The sequence below is a fragment of the Lethenteron reissneri genome, chromosome 53 (genome assembly GCF_015708825.2).
Source record: "Lethenteron reissneri isolate LAM-NWPU_2019-01 chromosome 53, ASM1570882v1, whole genome shotgun sequence".
Lineage (NCBI taxonomy): Eukaryota > Metazoa > Chordata > Hyperoartia > Petromyzontiformes > Petromyzontidae > Lethenteron > Lethenteron reissneri.
The window spans coordinates 563212-584035 of NC_083831.1; the positions used below are offsets into that span (position 1 = coordinate 563212).

At 59.2% G+C, this 20824-nt stretch overlaps 1 protein-coding gene and 1 pseudogene across 1 annotated transcript in view; both read right to left on the reverse strand.

Annotated features, from left to right (window-relative positions):
* Positions 1-7791, reverse strand: part of LOC133356383 (uncharacterized) — a 47473-nt gene extending 39682 nt beyond the window's left edge. Inside the window, exon 1 of the mRNA XM_061573868.1 lies at positions 7685-7791. The gene's annotated coding sequence lies outside the window, so the exon portion shown is untranslated. The remainder of the gene's footprint in view (positions 1-7684) is intronic.
* Positions 7792-12462: 4671 nt separating this feature from the next.
* LOC133356185 (mucin-2-like) lies at positions 12463-16046 on the reverse strand (annotated as a pseudogene).
* Between the last annotated feature and the right edge of the window lie 4778 nt (positions 16047-20824).

The following is a 20824-nucleotide window of genomic DNA, read 5'->3' on the forward strand; positions in this document are numbered from 1 at the left end:
TACGACTTAGACGATTCAACATACTACCACTTAGACTCTAAGACTTAGAGTCTAAGTGGTAGTATGTTGAACCGCGCTCATCGGAGTTTTCAATTCCGTATAGTGGTGTAGTATATAGTGCAGTGTGTAGTGTATATTGTAGTGTATGTTGAACTTCTCTCGCACCGTGCTAATCGGAGGTGCGGATTTCTCACGCGTGAAAGGCTGCAATCTTCCACCACCCCCCATCTATAATGTCTCGGTGGACAGAGGCGCGGTGGAGGGAAGATCTAAGAAGGAAGAGGGTTCAGGATGTGGCGCTGCAGACATCCCTCGCCGCTGATGCAAGCCATGACCAGGCTGCGCACTGGGGTGGAGACTGCACCGAGACACGGCCAGTGGTGCCGTGCGACCACGGCGTGACGAGCGAGGCAAAAGCAGAAGTCGTAGAGCAGAAAAAAGCCAAAATACAACTGAAGGGGCCCTATGGTTGATGGGATGTGCAAGGACGACAGTCGGTGCGTTTCGTTACGTCGAGGGGACAGACGTGGGCTGGAGGGGAGCAGGAGGGGGGCTGGAGGGGGGCTGGAGGGGAGCTGGAGGGGAGCAGGAGGGGAGCTGGAGGGGAGCTGGAGGGGAGCTGGAGGGGGGCTGGAGGGGGGCTGGAGGGGAGCTGGAGGGGGGCTGGAGGGGGGCTGGAGGGGAGCTGGAGGGGAGCAGGAGGGGAGCAGGAGGGGGGCTGGAGGGGGGCTGGAGGGGAGCAGGAGGGGAGCAGGAGGGGAGCAGGAGGGGAGCTGGAGGGGGGCTGGAGGGGGGCTGGAGGGGAGCTGGAGGGGGGCTGGAGGGGGGCTGGAGGGGAGCAGGAGGGGAGCAGGAGGGGAGCAGGAGGGGAGCTGGAGGGGAGCAGGAGGGGAGCAGGAGGGGAGCAGGAGGGGAGCAGGAGGGGAGCAGGAGGGGGGCTGGAGGGGGGCTGGAGGGGGGCTGGAGGGGGGCTGGAGGGGAGCAGGAGGGGAGCAGGAGGGGAGCAGGAGGGGGGGGGCTGGAGGGGAGCTGGAGGGGAGCAGGAGGGGAGCAGGAGGGGGGCTGGAGGGGAGCAGGAGGGGAGCAGGAGGGGGGCTGGAGGGGGGCTGGAGGGGGGCTGGAGGGGGGCTGGAGGGGAGCTGGAGGGGAGCTGGAGGGGGGCTGGAGGGGGGCTGGAGGGGGGCTGGAGGGGAGCTGGAGGGGAGCAGGAGGGGAGCTGGAGGGGAGCTGGAGGGGAGCTGGAGGGGAGCTGGAGGGGAGCTGGAGGGGGGCTGGAGGGGGGCTGGAGGGGGGCAGGAGGGGAGCAGGAGGGGAGCTGGAGGGGGGCTGGAGGGGGGCTGGAGGGGGGCTGGAGGGGAGCAGGAGGGGAGCAGGAGGGGAGCTGAGAAGTCCTGCACCACCCTGGGGCTGATCCCCGGCTCCACCCGGCCCCTCGCTCTTTAGACCGCGGAGCGCCGGGGCCAGAGCTCCCGAAACGCCAAGCTGCCAGGAACAATCAGCACTCTCACAGGGTGAATTAGACGAGAGAGAAGTGCAAAGACCTGTCGTGTAGCGAGTGGGGGTGGGTTAGTGTGTCGGTGTGACCTGCAGTGTGGCGAGTGGGTGGCTGATGTGGTGTGTGTAAGCGGATGAGTGACCTACAGTGCGCCGAGTAGGTAAGTGTGTGGGTGGGTGGGTGAGTGGATTGGTGAGTGCGTGGTTGTGACCTGCAGTGCACCGAGTAGATGAGTGTGTGGGTGGGTGAGTGGGTGAGTGTGTGGGTGGGTGAGTGGGTTGGTGGGTGAGTGTGTGGGTGTGTGAGTGGGTTGGTGGGTGAGTGGGTTGGTGGGTGAGTGTGTGGGTGGGTGAGTGGGTTGGTGAGTGAGTGTGTGGGTGAGTGGGTTGGTGGGTGAGTGTGTGGGTGAGTGGGTTGGTGGGTGAGTGTGTGGGTGGGTGAGTGGATTGGTGAGTGCGTGGTTGTGACCTGCAGTGCGCCGAGTAGGTTAGTGTGTGGGTGGGTGAGTGGGTTGGTGAGTGAGTAGGTGAGTGTGTGGGTAGGTGAGTGGGTGAGTGTGTGGGTGGGTGAGTGGGTTGGTGAGTGCGTGGGTGAGTGGGTTGGTGAGTGCGTGGTTGTGACCTGCAGTGTGGTGGTGGTGGTGGATGAGACGACAGAGTTCAGTGACTGGTCTCGACCTCGACACGGGTGGGGCAATCAATCGAGAGTGAAGCTCACGGCGACCACGGCAGTAGCAGTGGTAGCAGCGAAAGCAGAGTGAGCGGGAGGCAACGGACCACCCCCTCCGGTGGGGTAGCCTCAGCAGCAGCAGCAGCGGCGGCGGCAACGACGACAGCGGAAGAGTGCACAAGGAAGTGTGGAGAGATGACACCGAGAGACAGAGGAGCAAGCGGAGTGGACGGTGACCAGGAATGAGTGCGCTTGGGCAGGATGTGCCACGGGCCAGGAGGGACGGTGGACGACTTGTCAGGAGTAATGATGGCGATGATGGAGGTGACATCGGTGGTGGTGATTATGACCATGATGGTGATGATGGCAGTGATAATGATGGCGGTGATTATTACCACGATCGTGGTGACCAATCGATTCCCTCTCCAAGGATCTTCCACGATCGATCTAAAGATAAATATTTTCAGAACGAATACAAATGATGAATGAGATCGTGGATTCACAGGGTGTGGCTGCTGCATTCCTGCCGGGGTCCCCTCCCCTTCACAGAGCTCGAGCTCACTCCTACACACACCAAAGACAAAGATGCCCTGTGTAGCCTGAACAGACTGTTGGGGCAAGTGCTGTTAGCGAGGAGCACCTATGAAGGCCAGCACGGCACACGAGGTCGTGGGTGGCCAGCACCACGCCCGGCCACCTTTGTCTCCCCAGTGGTGATGTTTACACACCGCACCAGATACTAATTGTTGAGGCTGAGTCGACCTAGGGAGGCCCAGGACCGGTTCAGATAATCGTCACTGATGTTGGTGGCCGTGAGTGGGAATCGAACTTGGTTCGCCGGGTTCGTAGTACAGCGCGCTAACCGCTACACCACCGCTCCCCACAAACCACCACCCCCAACACACGAACACAAGATGGGATCTAGAGGGAAAACCTTCTGTCTGGCAACTTGAGTGGCAGATGGGGGGAAGGGGGGGCCCCGGGGGCAGGGTGTGGCTGGGGAAGTGAGTAATGGGGAGCGGTGGCGCAGTGGTCAGCACGCTGCCCGACCAAACCAGGCCACCCGAGTTCGATTCCCGCTCATGGCTACGACCAACACCAGTGGCGAATATCTGAACCGGTCCTGGGCACCCCCTAAGACGAACTCAGCCTCAAATGAGCAGCTGGTAAGATCGTCACTGGGGAGACAAAGACGGCCGGGCGCGGTGCTGGCCACCCACCGCCTCGTGTGCCAGTGCCGGCAGCCTTCATCGGTGCTGCTGCTACTCGCTAACAGCACTTGCCCGGAAAGTTTGTTAAGGCTGCACGGGGGAGCTTTGTAATGGGGGACCTGGGAGGAAGAGGGGCGGAGGGGAAGAGGGGGGGGGCAGCCCCAACCCCCACGTGGCACGTGAACCGAGCCCAGACGTGTTGCCAGCTCAGAGGTTGTACCACCTCTGTATTGGTCACGTGGGGGCTTGTTTCTTCACTGCGGTTGCGAGGCACGGGGCCCAGTCCCATAAACGCCAAGCGGCCAGCAACAGACAGCACCCGTGTGCATATATGAGTGTGTAAGGGATGTCAGGGGAGGAAGGATTCCCACCAAAAGGAAGGGGGAGTGGGACGGTGACAGTGGCAGGAGATATGAGAGAGAACGGGCGGGGAAAAGGGGGAGAATTGTCGAAAACCGGATCGAGAAGGCTGGGGACGAGTGTGGACTGGGGGGAAGCAGTAAAAGACGAGCCCCCTGCACCCTTGTGTCGTGTAACACAGCGTCCAACAGCGGCTGTGCTATAAATATGGTCCATTGCCCGAAACGTTGAAACACGCAGTATTCCTTTGAAGGCCACGACGCAGTGCTGTGGACGAGCGTCCCGGGGTTGCCGAGGGCGCCACGGTGACCAGGAGATGTTGACTACCTCGCCTGGTCTACAGGAGGTCGTGGGTTCCATCCTGACCCTGACGACGCCTGCTGCTGCTGCTGTCTAGTTGGAGTTTGCGTGCCTCTCTCGCCGTGGCCGCGTGTTATCCCTCCACATTTAGAATCAACGTCGCCACGCGTTTAGAGTGTTTGCCGGCTCCACATTTACAAACGATGATGATGACGAGCCACGTCGTTGAGCGACTATTTGTGACCAGGTTGCTTGTTAAAAAAGAGCTACGTAGCTCAGTGGCCCTTACCTGGTAAAATAAAAATAACTGTTGAGTTTAAGAGACGCTGATGAGTTTATTTGGTACCCGGATAACTATAATGATGATGGGAAGAGTGAATCCGAGAGTGCAGTCGTGTGACCTGTAGTGTGGCGAGTGAGTGAATGGGTGAGTGAATGGGTGAGTTATTGAGTGGGTGAGTTGGTTAAAAGGTGAATGAATAAGTGAGTGGATGAGAGGGTGAGCGGATGAGTGTGCGAGTGAGTGGGTGGACGAGGTGACGGGTGAGCCTGTGAGCAGGCGAGTGAGTGGGCGAGTTCGCGAGCGGTGGGACAGATGGCCGAGTCAAGCTGTGACCTAGAGTCCTCAACACGGGTGGAGGATGAACGGGAGAGTGATTATCATGGGAACAGGGACCAAGGTAGTAGTAGCAATAGCTGAGTGACAAGGGGACGACGGGAGGAGGCGAACTGCCTGTGTATATATCGTGAGAGGTCAGACACCTTTACATAAAAAAACAAAGGTCCCCTGTATATCCTTAACAGACTGTTGGGGCAAGTGCTGTTAGCGAGTAGCAGCACCTATGAAGGCCGGCACGGCACGACGGGATGTGTGGCCAGCAATACACCCGCCCGTCTTTGTCTTCCGAGTGGCGATGTGTCCACACACACACAGTGTCCACACACAGACACGTGTCCACACACACATGTCACACACACACACACGTGTTCACACACACACACTGGTCCACACACAGTGTCCACACACACACACGTGTCACACACACAGACACACGTGTCACACACACACACGTGTCCACACACACACGTGTCCACACACACACGTGTCCACACGTGTCACACACACACGTGTTCACACACACACACACTGGTCCACACACACACAGTACCCCCACACACACACACAGACACGTGTCCACACACACACGCGTGCCCACACACACACACAGTGTCCACACACAGACACGTGTCCACACATACACAGTGTCCACACACACAGACACACGTGTCCACACACACACACACACGTGTCCACACACACACAGTGTCACACACACACACACGTGTCCACACACACACGTGTCATACACACACACACGTGTCCACACACACACACACAGTGTCCACACACACACACACACGTGTCCACACACACACACACACAGTGTACACACACACACACGTGTCCACACACACACACGTGTCCACACACACACACGTGTCCACACACACACAGTGTCACACACACACACACGTGTCCACACATACACAGTGTCCACACACAGAGACACACGTGTCCAGACACACACGTGTCCACACACACACACACACAGTGTCCACACACACACAGTGTCACACACACACACACGTGTCCACACACACACACACACACGTGTCCACACACACACACACACGTGTCCACACACACAGACACGTGTCCACACACACACACACACACGTGTCCACACACACACACACGTGTCCACACACACACACACACACGTGTCCACACACACACACACGTGTCCACACACACACACACGTGTCCACACACACAGACACGTGTCCACACACACACACACGTGTCCACACACACACACGTGTCCACACACACACGTGTCCACACACACACACGTGTCCACACACAACACGTGTCCACACACACACGTGTCCACACACACACACGTGTCCACACACACACACGTGTCCACACACACACACACGTGTCCCCACACACATACGTGTCCACACATACGTGTCCACACACACGTGTCCACACACACACACACGTGTCCACACACACAGACACACGTGTCCACACACACACACGTGTCCACACACACAGACACACGTGTCCACACACACACAGTGTCACACACACACACAGTGTCCACACACACACAGTGTCACACACACACACAGTGCCCACACACACACGTGTCATACACACACACGTGTCCACACACACACACACAGTGTCCACACACACACGTGTCCACACATACACACACACACACACACGTGTCCACACACACACACAGTGTCCACACACACACGTGTCCACACACACACGTGTCCACACACACACACACGTGTCCACACACACACAGTGTCACACACACACACGTGTCCACACACACGTGTCCACACACACACGTGTCACACACACACGTGTCACACACACACACAGTGTCCACATACACACACACAGTGTCCACACACACACGTGTACACACACACACGTGTCCACACACACACACAGTGTCCACACACACAGTGTCCACACACACACACGTGTCCACACACACAGACACGTGTCCAGACACACAAACACACGTGTCCACACACACACACACGTGTCCACACACACACACACGTGTCCACACACACAGACACGTGTCCACACACACAAACACACGTGTCCACACACACACACGTGTCACACACACACGTGTCCACACACACACATGTCACACACGTGTCCACACACACACGTGTCCACACACACAGTGTCCACACACAGACACGTGCCCACACACAGACACGTGACGCGTTATCACCGAGCTGCGAGTTTGTCAACATGGATCGATTCCGCGAGACCCGCTCGATTCCTATTCCGTAAGGACACAGCGCGTGAAATCGCGCGTGCGCAATCGATCATTTCGATTCCCCCGCGTGTGCATCCACAGCACCGCTTACGGCCTGCGTCTGGTTGACACCGCCGGTCGAGGCTTTTTGTAAACACAACAACGACAACAACAACAAAGCTCCCAGTGTAAACAGTCGACGTTGCTGCTTTTGACATCACCGACGCCGCCGCGGCGAGGAATCGAAACAGCCCGGAGGCAATGGCTGTGAATCGGCACCGCTGTTAATGTGACCGAGCTGCTCTACGTAGCTCTTTTATCACAAGCGCCGCTGGCCATCGCAAATGACTGAGGCGGCTCATCACCACCACCACCATCGTCATCATCACCACCATCATCGTCCTCGTCGCCGCGTGGAGATTTAGAGCAGCGGCTACAACACTCCGAGCGCGTGGTGACGTCGACTCCGAATGTGGAGGAGCCGGAGAGAGAAACACACAGAGAGAGAGAGAGAGGCAACAGCAGCAGCAGTAGCCTCCAAATAGCAGCAGTAGCCTGCAAATAGCAGCAGCAGCAGCAGCAGGCGTCGTCAGGGTCGGGATCGAGCCCACGACCTCCTGCACAGCAGGCGATGGAGTTAACATCTCATAGCCACCGTGGCGCCCTTCCCCGAGTTGCATTGCCCGTCAATAATTCCGAACAGCAGCAGCAACAACAACACCACGCGTCACAACAACCACCACCAGTCACCACCACGAGGGGGGGGGGGTCACGGCACTCACCCCGCGGTGAGGGGGGGGGGTCCACGACGTCCCCCGCTCGCTCCCCTGCCGGGGGGGGGGGGGGGGCTGCGCGTCCACCCGGGGCTGGCGGGCCTCGTCTTGCTCGAGGACTCCGCGCTGAGTGCGCATGCGCAGGGCTCGCCCCCGCCAGCCCCTCCCCCTCACACCCCAGCACCCCGACCCCTCCCCCCGATCCCTCCCCCCGACCCCCTTCCCCATTCCACTCCCTCCCCCGGCAGCGCCCAACAGCAGCTGTGCTCTAAATATGGTCCATTGCCCGAAACGTTGCCTCTTACACGCAGTATTTATTTGAAGGCCACAACGCAGTGCTGTGGACGAGCGTCCCGGGGTTGCCGAGGGCGCCACTGTGGCCAGATGTTGACTACCTCGCCTGGTCTGCAGGAGGTCGTGGGTTCCATCCTGACACTGACGACGCCTGCTGCTGTATAGTTGGAGTTTGCGTCTCTCTCATCATCATCACCACCACGGTGACCAGGAGATGTTGACTACCTCGCCTGGTCTACAGGAGGTCGTGGGTTCCATCCTGACACTGACGACGCCTGCTGCTGCTGTATAGTTGGAGTTTGCGTCTCTCTCTCTCCCGACGTTTAGAGTATGCGGCTGCTATAAATGTCCACGTGATTGGCCTCTTCGTCGGTCTATCATTTGCGATAGCCTGGCCGCTTCTGAAGAAGAGCTACGCAGCTCAGTGGGGCTTAGACCTTGTAAAGTAAAGAAACAGTTTAAAGTTTGTTGCGTGTGGGGATTCTTGCATCGTGCGATTCTGAGAAATGTCAGAGACTTTTGGGAGGGAGGCCTTCATCCAGCAGTGGATCGATGTTGATCATTAGAAGAGTATCGCCACTAAGCCTCCACCGAGAGTCTCAATGCCCCCTTCTTCAGGGTCGACTCAGCCTCAAATGAGCACCTGATCCGGTGTGTAAACATCGCCACTAGGGGATGATAATAATAATGATGATGCGGCCGGGCGTGGCTGCTGGCCACCCACCCCGTGGTGTGGCGTTGCGACTTTGATCCCAATTGAGTGATCTGCAGGGAATGTTTCAGCATTGGGGAGTTACCAGTTCCACTGTGGGTGTGGGTTTAGCTATGAGAGGAACCCAGACAACTCAAAGAAAACCCTCCGCAGGACAGGGGGAGAGAATACAAACTTCACACAAAGAGGCGCCCGGCAATCGAGCCGAGGCGATTGTCGCCGGGTGTCTCCACTGCGCCACCACGCGGCTGGACAGCGGCGATGGGAGGGAACGACCGCGTGTGGTTTGGCCGCAGCCGACTCTCTGTCGCCTGAGACCGCCTTTATCTCCCGAGCGATGATGTTCACACACCGCACTGGATAGTCATTTAAGGCCGAGTCGACCTAGGGCAGGCCCAAGACCGGATCGAATGTTTACTGTTATGGGTCGGTGCCGGGTTCGTAGCGCAACGCTAAACCACTGCGCCACCGCTCTTCCCCATGGCGACAACAACAACCCGCACCCACAGCACTCATCTAGCAGTGGAGGGACAGCACGCGGCGCATGCGAATGAAAAGTTTTATTATCAAAACACAAAACGGCGATGGCGCACAGCGCGCGTTCGTTCTCGACTTGCCACTGCCTCCTGGGAGGCCTTTGGTGGTTGTGGACAGAGTCAAAGGTCAAAGGGTTCAGGCCTCGGGACCCCACTGGGGCACGGCGGAGTTCGCACAGTGGCACATGCGAGGATCAACTTATACACTCACCCTCATCCACTCACCCACTCAAACACTCACCCGTTCACCCACCCACTCACCACACTGCAGGTCACAACCCACTTCCCTTTCACCATCATCATCGTCGTCGTCGTCATCCGAACAAATCAATTAACTGATGAACGTCTCTTAAACTAAACTAAAAGTAAACTTTTTTAACCAGGTAAGAGTCCCTGAGCTCCGTCTCTCTTTTTTTCAAAAGCCACAAATGCAAATTGAAAGCAGTCAAATACTGATTTAAAGCTTTCGTGACTGCAGGGATTCATCTTCTTGGTTCTTTCGGTAAAGTCACGTAGACTACGTGACTTTACCGAAAGAACCAAGAAGACAGTCAAATACTGGACTCGAAACGCACGTTGATTGTGAATGTGGAGGGAAAAACCAGAGGACCCAGAGAAAATTTCACGCGACCACAGGGAGAGAGAAAGACACGCGAATTCCAAATATACATCAGGCATAGTCAAGGTCAGGATCGATCCCACCACTTCCTGTATACTAGGCGAGGTTGTTAACATCTCCCCGCCTCCCACACCGATTGTAGGGCGCATCCGCTCCTCGATTCCACCACCACCACCACCATCAACAACCACACCTGATGCTCACAAGCCAACCCTCAGATTATTTGTATTACCGGGGAAGGTTTCACCGAGTCTCAAGGCTCTTTTTCAGGAGGGTCCTGCCAAGTTTTCACAGTAGGGGCGTGGGGGGGATATTACTGCTGCTGCGCGTGATCCTAATGGAGTGATTGCAGGGAATGTGTCAGCATTGGGATGTGGTTTGGCCGACACCGCTTCCACTGTGCGCGTGTGTTTATCTGGGAGGAGGAACGCGGAGAAGCCGGAGGAAACCCACGCAGAAGAGGAGAGAGAATACAAACTCCACTCACTCACTGTAGAACAGGGGAGAGAATACAAACTCCACTCACTCACTGTAGAACAGGGGAGAGAATACAAACTCCACCAACTCACTGCAGAACAGGGGAGAGAATACAAACTCCACTCACTCACTGTAGAACAGGGGGGAGAATACAAACTCCACTCACTCACTGCAGAACAGGAGAGAGAATACAAACTCCACTCACTCACTGCAGAACAGGGGAGAGAATACAAACTCCACTCACTCACTGCAGAACAGGGGAGAGAATACAAACTCCACTCACTCACTGCAGAACAGGGGAGAGAATACAAACTTCACTCACTCACTGCAGAACAGGAGAGAGAATACAAACTCCACTCACTCACTGCAGAACAGGGGAGAGAATACAAACTTCACTCACTCACTGCAGAACAGGAGAGAGAATACAAACTCCACTCACTCACTGCAGAACAGGGGAGAGAATACAAACTCCACTCACAAAGGCAAAGTTCCGTCGCATAATCTGAACAGACTGTTGGGGCAAGTGCTGATAGCGAGCGCCTATGAAGGCTGGCATGGCGCACACACTCACACCGCAGGACAGGGCGAGAATATACAAACGCCACACGGAGCAGCGTCCCAGTCGGGCATCGAACCGAGGCGTTGCGTTTCGCTGTGTGGGGGGCGCCGGTGTCGCCACCGCGTCGCCTGCGATGTGAGTTGAGCTTCTTTGGTGGTGGGGACCCCCCACGGGCAGGCGGCACCGCGGTCGCAGAGCGAGTGGAAAGGGGTTGAGACTTCACATCCTGGTTGGTGGTTGACGCAGCCCATCATCACCATCCCTCCCTCTGGGGTCGATAACGTGAACACCGTTTTTTGAGGAAGTCAGCAGTGGTTGTCATTTGGATAATCGGCAGGGATTGAAGTGCTTATGCAATTTGTACTTGTCAGCTTTCTTTACTGTTTTTATATTTAGTGACGTAGCTCTCCTAGACTTTGGTTGTTGTACTGTTTGTTGCGCTTTCTGATCCGCCCCTACTGGATATCTGTGTAAAAGAGCTTCACAACTCATCGGATTCTTCCAGTCTACATCAAGATTCTGATTCTGATAAACTCGGCCCCGCCATAGGAATGAGAAATCCCCACCGTCGGCTGAGGTCCGAGAGTGGAGATCCTCGGGTGAGCGAGGAGGAGACGCCGGAGGGTGAGCAGAGTGACACGTGACGGATATCCCTGTCTGCCGACACGACCAATCACATCGCAGCGTGAGACACGGCCCTGGCCCTAACCCCATCACGCACCCCGCCTATCAATGGCCCAGCTCGACGTTAACCCTGAACCACCATCACCACCATCACCGCCACCATCACGACCATCACCACCACCATCATCGCTATCACCGCCATCACCACCACCATCAGCATCACCACCACCATCAGCATCACCACCATCACCACCATCAGCATCACCACCATCACCACCATCAGCATCACCACCATCAGTATCACTACCACCATCACCACCATCAGCATCACCACCACCATCAGCATCACGACCACCATCAGCATCACCACCACCATCAGCATGACCACCATCAGCATCACCACCACCATCAGCATCACCACCATCACCACCATCAGCATCACCACCATCAGCATCACCACCATCAGCATCACCACCACCATCACCACCATCAGCATCACCACCACCATCACCACCATCAGCATCACCACCACCATCAGCATCACCACCGCCATCAGCATCACCACCACCATCAGCATGACCACCATCAGCATCACCACCACCATCAGCACGACCACCATCACCACCATCACCACCATCACCACCATCACCACCATCAGCACGACCACCATCACCACCATCACCACCATCAGCATCACCACCACCGTCACCAGAGTCATCACAGTGGCTACTCCGACATCGCGAAGACATCGTCACTGCAACCGTCTCCAGGCAACCGTCTCCGTGTCACTGGACAGCGGTGCTGGGGCTGACTTCTCCCCCACTCACTGTGGGGGGCACGAGGGGGGTGCTATGTGGGGTGCTCTGTGGGGTGCTCTGTGGGGTGCTCTGTGGGGGGCACGGGGGAGTGCTCTGTGGGGGGCACGGGGGGGTGCTCTGTGGGGGGCACGGTGGGGTGCTCTGTGGGGGACACGGTGGGGTGCTCTGTGGGGGGCACGGTGGGGTGCTCTGTGGGGGGCACGGTGGGGTGCTCTGTGGGGGGCACGGGGGAGTGCTCTGTGGGGAGCACGGGGGGGTGCTATGTGGGGTGCTCTGTGGGGTGCTCTGTGGGGGGCACGGTGGGGTGCTCTGTGGGGGGCACGGGGGAGTGCTCTGTGGGGGGCACGGTGGGGTGCTCTGTGGGGGGCACGGTGGGGTGCTCTGTGGGGGACACGGTGGGGTGCTCTGTGGGGTGCTCTGTGGGGGGCACGGTGGGGTGCTCTGTGGGGGGCACGGGGGAGTGCTCTGTGGGGGGCACGGTGGGGTGCTCTGTGGGGTGCTCTGTGGGGGGCACGGTGGGGTGCTCTGTGGGGGGCACGGTGGGGTGCTCTGTGGGGGGCACGGTGGGGTGCTCTGTGGGGTGCTCTGTGGGGGGCACGGTGGGGTGCTCTGTGGGGGGCACGGTGGGGTGCTCTGTGGGGGGCACGGTGGGGTGCTCTGTGGGGGGCACGGTGGGGTGCTCTGTGGGGGACACGGTGGGGTGCTCTGTGGGGGGCACGGTGGGGTGCTCTGTGGGAGGCACGGTGGGGGACACGGTGGGGTGCTCTGTGGGGGGCACGGTGGGGGACACGGTGGGGTGCTCTGTGGGGGGCACGGTGGGGGACACGGTGGGGTGCTCTGTGGGGGGCACGGTGGGGGACACGGTGGGGTGCTCTGTGGGGGGCACGGTGGGGTGCTCTGTGGGGGCACGGTGGGGTGCTCTGTGGGGGGCACGGTGGGGTGCTCTGTGGGGGGCACGGTGGGGTGCTCTGTGGGGGGCACGGTGGGGGGCTCTGTGGGGGGCACGGTGGGGGACACGGTGGGGTGCTCTGTGGGGGACACGGTGGGGTGCTCTGTGGGGGGCACGGTGGGGTGCTCTGTGGGGGGCACGGTGGGGGACACGGTGGGGTGCTCTGTGGGGGGCACGGGGGAGTGCTCTGTGGGGGCACGGTGGGGTGCTCTGTGGGGGGCACGGTGGGGGGCACGGTGGGGTGCTCTGTGGGGGACACGGTGGGGTGCTCTGTGGGGGGCACGGTGGGGTGCTCTGTGGGGGGCACGGTGGGGGACACGGTGGGGTGCTCTGTGGGGGGCACGGTGGGGTGCTCTGTGGGGGGCACGGTGGGGGGCTCTGTGGGGGGCACGGTGGGGGACACGGTGGGGTGCTCTGTGGGGGACACGGTGGGGTGCTCTGTGGGGGGCACGGTGGGGTGCTCTGTGGGGGGCACGGTGGGGGACACGGTGGGGTGCTCTGTGGGGGGCACGGGGGAGTGCTCTGTGGGGGGCACGGTGGGGTGCTCTGTGGGGTGCTCTGTGGGGGCACGGTGGGGTGCTCTGTGGGGGGCACGGTGGGGTGCTCTGTGGGGGGCACGGTGGGGTGCTCTGTGGGGGGCACGGTGGGGTGCTCTGTGGGGTGCTCTGTGGGGGGCACGGTGGGGTGCTCTGTGGGGGGCACGGTGGGGTGCTCTGTGGGGGGCACGGTGGGGTGCTCTGTGGGGTGCTCTGTGGGGGGCACGGAGGGATGCACTGTGGGGGGGCACGGTGGGGGGCACGGTGGGGTGCTCTGTGGGGGGGCACGGTGGGGTGCTCTGTGGGGGGCACGGGGGGATGCACTGTGGGGGGCACGGGGGGGTGCTCTGTGGGGTGCTCTGTGGGGGGCACGGGGGAGTGCTCTGTGGGGGGCACGGTGGGGTGCTCTGTGGAGGGCACGGGGGGATGCACTGTGGGGGGCACGGGGGGGATGCTCTGTGGGGTGCTCTGTGGGGTGCTCTGTGGGGGGCACGGGGGAGTGCTCTGTGGGGGGCACGGTGGGGTGCTCTGTGGGGGGCACGGTGGGGTGCTCTGTGGGGGGCACGGTGGGGTGCTCTGTGGGGGGCACGAGGGGTGCTCTGTGGGGGGCACTGTGGGGGGCACGGGGGAGTGCTCTGTGGGGGGCACGGTGGGATGCTCTGTGGGGGGCACGGGGGGATGCACTGTGGAGGGCATGGTGGGGTGCTGTGGGGTGCTCTGAGGGGGGCACTGTGGGGGGCACGGGGGTAGGCACTGTGGGAGGCACGATGGGGGGCACGGGAGGGTGCTCTGTGGGGGGCACGATGGGGGGCACGGTGGGGTGCTCTGTGGGGGGCACTGTGGGGGGCACAGGGGTGGACACTGTGGAGGGCATGGGGGGGTGCTCTGTGGGGGGCACGGGGGGGTGCTTTGTGGGGTGCTCTGTGGGGTGCTCTGTGGGGGGCACGATGGGGGGCACGGGGGTAGGCACTGTGGGGGGCACGTGGGGGTGCTCTGTGGGGGGCACGGGGGGACGGCGTCCGGCACGTCACTTCGTCTCCGCCACGGCCACCGCGCCGCCACCTCCCTGGCCCGCCCGGCGAGCGACGCCAGCGCCCGCGCCAGCGGCTCGCGGGCGCTCGGCACGGCAAGCGCGTTGAGCACGGGGTCGAGGGCGCTGTTGACGGCCGTGAGCGCGAACGCCGCCTCGTACACGGGCGCCACGCGGGCGTCGAGGCGGCAAGCCGCGCAGGGGCCCAGCGCGAGGCGCGCCGCGGCGCGCACGAGCAGCGCCGCGTAGAAGGGCCCGAAGCTGAAGGCCGAGATGAGCACCACGGCGACGGCGACCCTCCGGACGCGCCGCCCGCGCCGCCGCCCGACCGCGGGGCAGCGGCGCACGGCGCGCACCGCCCCCGCGTAGGCGGCCGCCGTCCCGGCCAGCGGCAGCAGAAAGCCGACGGAGGCGACCGCGAGGCCGGCGCCGGCCGCCCATCGCTCGAGCGGGAAGCGGTCGAGGCAGGTGGCGTGGGCCCGCGACACGGCCGGGCGCGCGAGCGCCGGGACGTGCTCGGCGACGGCGGCCGCCCACACGCCGGCGCTGACCGCGCGGGCGACGCGGACGCGGCGGAGGGGCCGCGAGCGCAGGGGGTGCGCCACGGCGAGGTAGCGGTCGACGGCGACGCAGCAGAGGAAGAGGGCGGCCGCGCCGTTGGTGGCGTCCAGGAGGAAGGCGGCGGCGCGGCATGCGGCGTCGCCCCACGCCCAGCGCAGCCGGCGGCGCGCCGCGTGCTCGATCCACAGCGGCAGCGCCGCGACGTAGAGCAGGTCGCTGGCGCTCAGGCCCAGCAGGTAGACGGCCAGGACGTTGCCCCGGCGCGCGTGCCACGCCGACAGCCACAGCGCCGCCACGTTCCCCGGCAGGCCGAGCGCGAACACCAACGAGTGGACCGCGGGCAGCAGCACGGCCGCCGCGGACAGGTCGGCCCCGCAGTCGGGGGGCAGCGTGCCGTTCTCCAGCGCCGCCTCGAAGGCCTCCTCGGAGCAGCCGCTCGCGTCCGTGCCGTTTGCGACGACCCCCAGGGTCGCGGCCGCCACGGCCGCCACGGTCGCCGCCGTCGACGCCGCCGCCGTTGCCACGTGCGCGTCGCGAGTCGCCGGCGCCTGCATGGCGACGTCTCTGCGCGAGAGCGGCGAGCGAGAGACACTACAGACGGCTCGCCCTGCATCGCAGCTCACAGCCTCGCAGGGCTCGGGCCTGCACCGCGACATCCCGGGACTGGTGTATGGCTGTGAGCGGGAATCGAACTCGGGTCGCCGGGTTATTGGCGCAGTGCGCTAACCCCTGTGCACATTCACACATGCAACAACAACAGCTGCCATTCCCCATGAAGTGGCAGTCACGTCTCCACTGTGCTTGTGACAGGCTAGGTGCACTTTGAGGCCACGCGGAGTGTCGAGGGCTCGTTGGTAAGAGGTCACGGGACAGACCCAAGTGCCGTGGGTTGAATGGCAGATGCACCAGCTGTGCCATATTGCTGCGTTTTAGACGCCCGGCGCTCCGCTCATTGTTGTGAGGTCGCTTCTTTGCCATCCGCTATTGCTGGAGGGTCACTTCCTCCAACTGCCCATCAGCGTCCTTCACGAGTCTCGTCCTCCACCGAGGACAATCTTGACACCGCTGGTACCGGTCCTCAGCAAGTGCACTCAGCTCCTCCTGCCCGTGCCGCGCCCATTTAGCACTCCCCTCTATGCAGCCAAACAGAAGCTGCTTGGCCATGCGGTGGTTGGGTATGCGGGCGACGTGACCCAGTCCTGGGACAGCTACAAAGATGCCCCGTGTAGCCTTAAAGGCTGTTGGGGCAAATGCTGTTACAGAGCACCTATGACGGTCGGTATGGTTCACGAGCGGGTGGGTGGCCAGCATCACGCTCGGCCGCCTTTGTCTCCCCAGTGGCGATGATTTCCTTATAACACATTGCCACCTGAGTCGACCTAGGGGAGGCCTAGGACCGGTTCAAATAATCGCCACTGGTGTTGACCGTGATCGGGAATCGAACACGGGTCGCCGGGTTCGTTGCGCAGCAAGTGCGTAAACCACTGCACTACACCAAGGCCGTAATTATAATATATATTGGGGGGGACACATCCCCCCCAATATTCAAATATGCTCAAAATGTCCCCCCCCAATATATTGCTATAAAAATATAATTTTTTTTATAATAATTGCTATGCTATGTAGATGAAAACAACAATTAGCTCAACCTTAGCCACAATATCTGGACCTGTCTTCATATAAATTAATGCATAGATTTCTGTTTATATGATTGTGGTTATGGTTGTACTTTATTAATCCCTAATCTCAAACATTAAATACAATGAAACAAGAAATGGTAAAAAAAGTAAAAACAGAACAATATAATACGATACACTATTAGACAATATTGTAAAAAATAAAAAAATAAGTCCATCCCATGTGTCAGTGCATTTTTAAACATTTTAGGCAGGAAATGGCAGAAAATGAGTTTTAAAATTTAGATATTTTTCTGGGTTGGGACCCCCAGACCCCCTGGAAAATTTGGTCCCCCCCAATGTTGACTCCATGGCTACGGCCTTGAACTACACACAAAACACTCACCCACACAATACACTCACCCACCTACACAAAACACTCACCCACCCACACAAAACACTCACCCACCCACCTACACAAAACACTCACTCACCCACACAAAACTCACCCACCCACACAAAACACTCACTCACCCACACAAAAGACTCACCCACCCACACAAAAGACTCACCCACCCACACAAAACACTCACCCACCCACACAAAACACTCACCCACCTACACAAAACACTCACCCACCTACACAAAACACTCACCCACCCACACAAAACACTCACCCACCTACACAAAACACTCACCCACCTACACAAAACACTCACCCACCCACACAAAACACTCACCCACCCACACAAAACACACACCCACCTACACAAAACACTCACCCACCTACACAAAACACTCACCCACCCACACAAAACACTCACCCACCCACCTACACAAAACACTCACTCACCCACACAAAACACTCACCCACCCACACAAAACACTCACTCACCCACACAAAAGACTCACCCACCCACACAAAAGACTCACCCACCCACACAAAACACTCACCCACCCACACAAAACACTCACCCACCTACACAAAACACTCACCCACCTACACAAAACACTCACCCACCCACACAAAACACTCACCCACCTACACAAAACACTCACCCACCTACACAAAACACTCACCCACCCACACAAAACACTCACCCACCTACACAAAACACTCACCCACCCACACAAACACTCACCCACCTACACAAAACACTCACCCACCTCACCCACCCACACAAAACACTCACCCACCCACACAAAACCCTCACCCACCTACACAAAACACTCACCCACCCACACAAAACACTCACCCACCCACACAAAATACTCACCCACACACACAAAACACTCACTCACCCACACAAAACACTCACCCACACACACAAAACACTCACCCACACACACAAAACACTCACCCACCCACACAAAACACTCACCCACCCACACAAAACACTCACCCACACAAAACACTCACCCACACAAAACACTCACTCACCCACACAAAACACTCACCCACCCACACAAAACACTCACCCACCTACACAAAACACTCACCCACACACAAAACACTCACCCACCTACACAAAACACTCACCCACCCACACAAAACACTCACCCACCTACACAAAACACTCATCCACACACACAAAACACTCACTCACCCACACACAAAACATTGATTGGGGTTGTTGCCTTCAACAACCCCAATCAACAGCCCACCCCTGTTTGAACACCCGCGCTCACATTCACTCACCACCATTCCCATACACACAAAGACCCCCTCCCCCCGCCACCGTAGCCTACTTAGACTGATCGGGTTCTTGCTATTAGCGAGCACCTATTAAGGGCGGAACGGCCACATTTATCTCTAAGTGCTGAATCAAAATCAATTTATTTATACTGCAGGAGGAATCCGATGACCTATGGAGCTCTTCTTTACAGATGTCCAGCAGGTGGTGTTTTACACCCCGCACCAGGTCCTCGTTTAAGGCCGAGTCGATCTAGGGGAGGGCCCATGACAACTTTAAAATATTCGCGACTGGTGTTGGTGGCCGTGGACGGGAATCGAATTCGGGTCGCTGGGTTCGCAGCGGAAAGGGGAAACCACTGCGCCACCGCTCCGTGCAGGGTCTCGCCAGCGCGTGCGTCACAGTGACGGGTCATTTAACAACGGCGGCATCGCCATCATTCTGCTGACTGGCGTTCACAATCATCAGGCGCGGCAGAGGAGATGGGAGAAGACTGTGACACGCGCGAGCTCGTACCTTTGCGGCGGTCGTTTGAGAAGAGACACCGGGTCGCGATGATGACCCCCGCAGCCGCGACTGAGGTCCCTGTTGGGTTGCCTTTGGCACCGATGCCAATTTGGCCGCCTGCTACGCCGAGTTTCTACGGCGCCGTGGACCCCAGGGCGGCCGCGCTCCCCGTCGAGACTTCGAAACCCTCGTCTGAGACGAGAGACGCCGACTCCCGCGACCTTCCCCGCTCGGAGCTCACAAACTCTGAAGGACGCGGAGCCGCCGAGATGCTGAGACTGGGGGTGATGGGGGGTGGGGGCGGTCGGATCGTGTGGACTAATTAACCACACAACAAACAACCATTGTCCAGTGATCAACGCGGGCCTCTCATCCCCACTCACCCCTCCACAATAACCACCCCGGCGGGACAATTGACACAGTGGTGTCATTACGCACAGGCAGCGCCGCAGACAAAGACGGCGTGGGGAGGGAGGGATGTGTGTGGATTGAGTCATCCCACAGACACACTGGAGGTTGATGGGTCACGTAGGAATGGGGTTGATGGATCACGTATTCAAACGCGCAGCAACATTCCCTTGCACACATACAATACACACCTGGATATGCACGTGCCTACAGACACGCCGTGTACAATACCCACCACGACACACATAGACACTGACACGCAATACACATAGACACATACACACAACACACACACAGGACACAGATTCCCCCATATCGCCTCTAACTATTGGGGGAAGTGTTGTTAGCGAACACCTATTAAGGTCGGCACAGCGCACCTACGAAGGGGGAGGGTGGCCAGAACCACGCCCGGCCGCCTTTGTTTCCCCAGTGATGATGTTCACACCGCAACTCATTTAATGCTGGGTCGACATAGGCGTGGCCCAGGACCGGTTCAGGTAATCGTCACTGATGGCGGCCGTGAGTGGGAATCGAACTCACATGGCCCCGGGCTCGAGGTGCAGTGCTCTCACCACTCCGCCGCCGCCGCCGCCGCTCCGCACACGCTCAGACGACAATTGTTGAGATGCCGCTCGCTGACCCGAGGGCAGAGGCTCACCGCGTCTCTCTCAGGAGATGCCCTGCCGAGTCTTCGTGGCCGGGGAGGGGGGCGGCGATGTCACTGCTGCTGCTGCTCTGCGTGATCCCAGCGGAGCGATTTGCAGGGAATGTTTCAGCATTGGAGATTGTGGTTTTGGCTCAATCGCAGTGCCACTGTGGGTGTGGGGTTTAGCTATGGGAGGAGGACGTTTAACGCGTAGGGAGGAGGAAACCGGAGAACCTGAAGGAAACCAACGCGGAAAGGGGGAAAGAATACCGCTTTTTGGTGAGATCGCATAAGTATAAATGTGTCGTAACCCTCCACCATCCGACACGGCCAATCAGTAAAAAATGTGTCACGTTAACAAAACGCCAAGTAGTTACTTCTTCAGCCCACCGGTGTGTTTGAAGAGTGAATACACAACATTTAAAATTTGAGTACGACGTTTCGCTGGTTATTACATCCAGCATCTTCAGGCGATTTGCCAGAATAGTGAAGCCATCCACCTGCTACCAGTCTTAGATAGTGCAGGACGACGTCATCATTGAACCCCATCAGGTTTCGAGATC